The sequence below is a fragment of the Apium graveolens genome, chromosome 1 (genome assembly GCF_009905375.1).
Source record: "Apium graveolens cultivar Ventura chromosome 1, ASM990537v1, whole genome shotgun sequence".
NCBI lineage: Eukaryota > Viridiplantae > Streptophyta > Magnoliopsida > Apiales > Apiaceae > Apium > Apium graveolens.
The window spans coordinates 24,557,962-24,564,596 of NC_133647.1; the positions used below are offsets into that span (position 1 = coordinate 24,557,962).

A 6,635-nucleotide genomic window follows, 5' to 3' on the forward strand; every position below is an offset into this window, starting at 1 on the left:
TCAAGTGACATTGCTTCTTCGGCCCTAACCAAGGAATCCCTTAGATATGATGCAAAGCGAATCTTGTTCTATCTTTGAATAGAGATTTCTCGGGGAAGGGGCTCTCGACCCGCAACAAATAGAAGACGATTTGTTTAATCACATTGGTTGGGATCCTATAATATAGAATCCTTGGAGAATTATATTCGATTGTATCAAAAGGCCAAATTAATTGGAATTTCCCTATTGGTCCAGGTCATTTCGGGGCAAAAGGATCCTTTATGATGAAGAGGATGAGCTCCAAAAGAATGAATTGGAGTCCTTGCAGAGTGGAACCATGCAGTTCCAGACACGAGATAGATCTTTCAAAGAACAAATCTTTTTTGAATAAGCCAATTTATTTGGGACCTTATAGATCCACTTTTTTCCTATCCAAAGATCTTCCTCTTGTCTCTATGTTTTTACATCGAGAATTATTTGCAGATGAAGAGATGTAAAAAGGGCTTCTTACTTCCCAAACAAATCCTCCTACATCTATATATAAATGCAGATTTATCAAGAAGATGCAAGAAAAGCACTTTGAATTGTTGATTAATCACCAGAGATGGTTTAGAACTACTAGTTCATTATTTAATGGATCTTTATGTTCGAATACTCTATTCGAGAATTATTAATATTTATTAAATCTAATCTATTGCTCTTAGATCAAATGACTAAGACATTGTTGAGAAAAAGATGGCTTTTCCCGGATGAAATAAAAATTGGATTTATGGAACAGGTTAAAGATTTCCTATTCCTTAGCCGGAAAGTTACGTGGCCATGAAAGAGGGGGATTAAGTGGAACATAATTTACTGGGTGGTAGATCGCCGAAAGGCTTGTTTCTTCCATATTTTGGACCTTAGCGCCTTGGAACAATAGGCTATTTCTGAAAAATGGAAGAATTGAATTATTAGATCAAAACACTATAGATAGATGGTATGAACTGCTTAAACAAGAATTACCGAACAGTGAACAACCCGTTCATATATTCACGAAGAAAAAAAGCACTAGATTTTATTTTGATTAGGTCATCAAAGAATGAAAGCTGGAATGCCAACAAACGTCTATTATTGAATTCACCTAACCTAAAAATACCCATTTTTGGAACGTCCAGTGCCAAAAGTCACTGAATGGATAAATCGTCGATCCCTAAAATAGACTACGTAATGTACTTTATTTATTGGGTTACAGACGGGCATTTTACAAGAGGTTTCTGATCTACCCTTGTGTGATTTCTATTGAAGCATATACTCGGGAAGGGGGTGTAGGGCGGACGATTTTTAAGCAAACCCTCCATTCATTAGATAGAGAAAATCACCAAGATTTAGTGATCTGCTGCTGAAATATTATGCCTTTAAGAGGACTTGAACCCCCACGCTGTTGAGCACGAGATTTTGAATCTCACATGTCTACCATTTCACCACCAAGGCATCGAATCATATTCCATGAATATGATATCTATCTTGTATGATGTATTGAATATTTGATAAGGGTGGAGTATTTATATTGATGGGTCATGTTATATAGGTCCGAGATGGACATCCAATTGCTTCGATTTGAATTATTTGTAGAATGCCTTATATAGATATACAGTATATCAAAAAGATGGACAGAATCAAACCCATTTCTCGATTCAATAGAAGCCCAAAGAGGTGAAAGGGTTCCAAATAACGAAAGATATGTAAAAAGCAGGTCCGATCCTACGCCTATTCGTAATCCTAATGTAAAATTGTAACGACGTATGTATCCATATGTAAACAGGGTATCTGTTTAGATATGCTCAAATGTCCGCTTCTCGTAATAAGAATGTATATAACCTTATTCTTGTCTGGTCTGGTATGGAATGAACTTATAATCATGGAATTGATTGGATAATCATATTATAGATTATGAGTTCATAACGCTATCCCATTCCCATTTTGGGTAGAACATATCTACTAATTCTTTGATTCCAGTTAGTAAGAGGGAGTTTGAACTAAGAAATAGACCCTAGAAGCTAAAAAAGGTATCCTGAGAAATTATAATAATAGGGTTCATTGATATTTCTGGTATAGTTAGATGTTATCACACATGTAGTCATACTCAATTCGATGGAGTTATTTGATTTAAAATAAGATCTTCTATAATTCGCATGTGAGGGGGTTTTTTTGGGTTCGTCCAGTCATTAATAACTTGATTATTTATAGATAATAGTAGATAGTAATAACAATCGTAAGGAGTCCTATTAAAATCAAGACATATAGGCCTTCTTGTCATCCACACCAGAATAAATAGAGTTTTTCGAAAAAACCTGCTAGTGGAGGAAGACCTCATAGGGATAAGAGATAGAGGGATAAAGAGAGAGAGAGCTAAAAAGGATCTTTAGTATATAATCCTACGTAATCTCGAATATTATCAGTTTCGGTACATAGACAAAATAATACAATGCAAGCAAAAGTTCCTAAATTCATGGAGATATATAACATCATATAGATTATCATGCTTACAGCTCCATCATTTGTGTTTCCAAAAATTATTCCAATAATTAAATATCCTATTTGATCTATGAACGAATATGCAAGTGTATGTTTCATTCTTGTTTGAGTCATATCAATGAGATTCCCCAATATCATGCTAAGAATAACAAGGGTTTTCAGAAGAAGATGTCATTCATTTGATGAGAAATAAAAAGGAATATCAAAAATTTGAGTGGCTGAAGCAACTACTTTTGAAGTAACAGAGAGAAGAACAACTACTGGAGTGGGAGAGTCAGAACCGAAGAGAGGATTTCTCACTTCTTTCTCTCGTTCAAAACCGTGCATGAGAGTTTCATCTCACACGGCTCCTAAGTGATCAAAAAATAACGAAGAACCCATCTTCTTTATTTTTTGATTACCTTACCTCACATATGTATAAGACCGAATCTATACAATTTCTAAAAAATATTACTAATCCTTAACTTTTTGAGGAATCCTTCATCAGTGGTTGTAAATGACTTGTTTTTAATCTTTTCAGTCTTGGTTACGGAGGAGCAAATCATAAAGATTGAAAAATAGAACCTTCTGATTTGATTCATTCTCAATAGCCATGTGATGATCATCTTAGGGTGATCCTTTTGTCGAAGGATGCTCCTATTAAACTCGTAGTCTCTAAATGATAAGAACCAACTATGTATCATATACACTGAGAATTCAAGCATTGTATATGTCATTAGTCCGATCCTTTGTAGGAACTACTCGTAATAAAAAATTTGAAAATGGATCTATTTATCATAAAGAGATTCTTCGTTCCTGACTCTACATCAAATTGATTGTTATTTGAACAAGTCAAAGTTCTGTCTTGGTCCGAGTGTGGATAATATTTTTCTTCTGCATGTCCATGGAGTTTTGAAAAATCCAAACATCTTAGCGATATATAGAGAGGTAAGAATGTATCGAACAAACCGCACTTCTTCGTATATGTCAGGAGTCCATTGATAAGAATATAATGAGGAAAGCTTAAACCCAATTCCAACAGTGATGAAAATGAGCTCAATTGAAATTCATCGGAGTTATACATTTGTGTATTGATAAGACCATTCATTATCTTGAATATAACGACTATGTATTTTGTGTTATTAAATAAATATATTAATTTGCAAATTATGTGTTATGTGTTAAATGCGTAATATGTGTCGAGTTATTCGTGCCCTTAATTGTTGTTTCGGTTTACAGTTTAAATCGTATTATTTTATTCTTCTATTTAGTAGATATATCAAAGTTTAATTTTTATAAATATGATAATTATTTTTAAAAATTATTTTTTACCGCTCCATAATTGCAATAATTATTTATAGGAATTTATAAAATTTAGAAAATAATATTTTCTCAAGTGTTCAATTACAAATTATTTTCTGATTGTAATTATTTGTTAGTTGAATGTTAAATTCAAAAATGATTTAAAAATTCTGAAAATTATATTTAACTAGTCATTGAGCCCGCTGCACTTAACATTTTTTAGTTGTATTTGGTATATTTAAAATAAATTTGTTTACTTGGTAAAAATTGAGTTAAATTTATTTATATCGTTTAGACTTAATAAAATCTTTAGTCCTGCTTGGTGTCCAGCAAATTCTTGTTCTTCGTAGTTCAGAAGTCATTTTGTATTCGAATTTCGGATAAATATAAATGGGGATATATTATTAAATTTTTATTTTATTTAATTATTAGTGAGTATTACTAAATTAGTTTTTTCCACTCAAAAATACCTAATTTTTTTAATGTAATTATTCTAAATTCTTTATGCTGACTTTTATTAACATGTTGCAGACTTACGTTACCCAGGAATTAAGAAAAATTAAATGTACATTAAAACAATTAACAACCACCTACTCTATTACTTGAAAATAGGTATGTGAATGGGTTAATATATATCTATAATTGTTCATCCTTTTCTTTCGTTGTTCAATTTCTTCCCCAAAATGGATATAAGAGACTCGCAGTTTACTTTTGTTTGTCCTAATTTCATTCAAAAGTATAAGCATGGCAAACTGGTAAGAACTGTATAAATTTGTGTTTATAATTATGTTATATACTTTGTCCATTTACCGAAATTGCTTTTTCATCTAATTATTATCACAGGAGTTACCGTTTGCTTTTTCTTCTAGAATCAGGACATTTCTCCCCAAAAAGGTATCATTGCATGTCAATTCAGTTAATACTTGGTTCGGTACAATTGATGATAAGGGTCAATACCTTGAAGATTTGGAGGATATGATGGAATTCTTACATATAAAACCATATTATCTGGTAATGTTGCACTATGATGGTATTAGTAAGTTTCAAATGGAAATCTATAAACCTTATGCAATTGAGATTACGTACCCTGTGAATCGTGTTATTACTTCTACTGCTTCTGTGTGCAATGGTGTTGAAATAGATAAGCTTTATTATACATTTACCTGTAATGCATTGGATAATTTGTGCGGCCTTTACCAAATGGTGATCAAGTCTCTACATTTAATCGGGAATGACTTCATCGCAGTACGTATATTTTTTATGATTTAATTTGTGAAATGTATTCTTAATTTTAATGAAGGTGTAACTTCTTTAGGTACTCCCACAACATGCATGCACCAAACTTTGCCTACCGAAAAACTGTTACATGATAAGGCTTGGATTTGAAAAATACTTTTGGAGTATTGAAATTAAATGGAAAGATGGCTTTGTTTAGTTTGGGAACTATTGGCGGCAATTTGTGAAAGATGCACATATAGAAGTTGGGGATACTCTAATATTTAGGAGGATTGGAAATGAATACAGTTATGGGGGTTTGTATATTTCATAGAGGAAATGCTTCACCGGAAAATTATTTAACGGGTATAACCTAAAATTAAAGTTATAATTAAAAAGATTAACGTAATTCTATACTACAAAATTTATCATATATCTATAATATTAGAAAAATGTATCAGGTGAATCAAGATTGTCTTTGAACTGCCGATTCTTCAAGTATATAAGTGAATCAGCTCTTAATATCGGAGAACTGGTAAGTCATTTTTCTTAATCAGTACTAAACAATTAAAATTTAATTCCATCTATTGAGGTACTCTATTTTTTAAATGTTAGGAACTTTCATATGTTTTTGTCAACATCCGTGGGAACAACATTAGCAGAGTTGTTAATCTAATCCTTAGCGGAGCCACTTCATTAAGTTGCAATTATTCATTTACTGAAGAAAAAATTACGGGTTGAATGAATTTTTCAAAAAATATCGGGTGCAGAAGGATTACATTGTTTTCTTCAATTATATTGGTTACTCCAATTTCTCTATTTGTTGTATCTATGATACACAATATACTTACTACTTGCAAGAGGTGAATGGGATATTTAATTTTGAGGAATTTGGTGAAAATAATCATCAAGTTAATCAGAGTAATAATGATAGTGTTGTTTCTCAAAGGACAGAGATGCCTATTGAAGGTAAGTGTTAATGTCTAATTAGTGTTAATGTCTAATTAGTATTTTATTGGGAAATATATCTTCCTTTTGTTTTACCAATTTGCAAAATTTATTAAATGTGTCCTCAAATTTAATTTGTTGATGAAGCTGACAACGTACATTCTGCAATTAATGAAGATACTGGTATGAGTATTGATGAAAGTACTGATTCAGAAGGTACTTTAATGTATTTAAGGCCCGGAAAATTGTCATTACATTAAATTACATAAGAGTAGTAAACGTCTGCATGTTGTTAAAGTGAAACTCTTATTCTCTTTGCATAGGATAAACTGTTTCTGACGAAGAAATACTGGAGTTTAATGTGATTTAAAAAAAATCTCATCTTGATCAGAATTGCCATGGGGCGGTAATGCCATACTACTAAAATAATACATATACACATTAATAGTAGACAACTTAAATGATTTTGCCAATTAGATGCATAAGGGCTAATCAAAACAGTTTCATTTAAATTTTATAACAAAAAAACTTATTGATCAGCAAATATCATTATATAATTTAGTTACAGTAATTAAAATCGTGTATCATCAACTGCCTTCAAAATATTTCTCTTTTATATCATTAACGTGGCTGGATAAATATGTAGCCTACCAGTAAGCAAATGGAAACACATGGGGTTGCAAATGTAAATCGCTATA

The 6,635-nt window shown here is 31.7% G+C and overlaps 1 long non-coding RNA gene across 1 annotated transcript; it reads left to right on the forward strand.

Annotated features, from left to right (window-relative positions):
• Positions 1-4,526: 4,526 nt before the first annotated feature.
• On the forward strand, positions 4,527-6,079 carry LOC141719611 (uncharacterized). Its single transcript, XR_012574142.1, has 4 exons — positions 4,527-5,019; positions 5,090-5,355; positions 5,451-5,524; positions 5,605-6,079. It is a non-coding gene; the product is annotated as an uncharacterized LOC141719611 (long non-coding RNA).
• Positions 6,080-6,635: the final 556 nt, after the last annotated feature.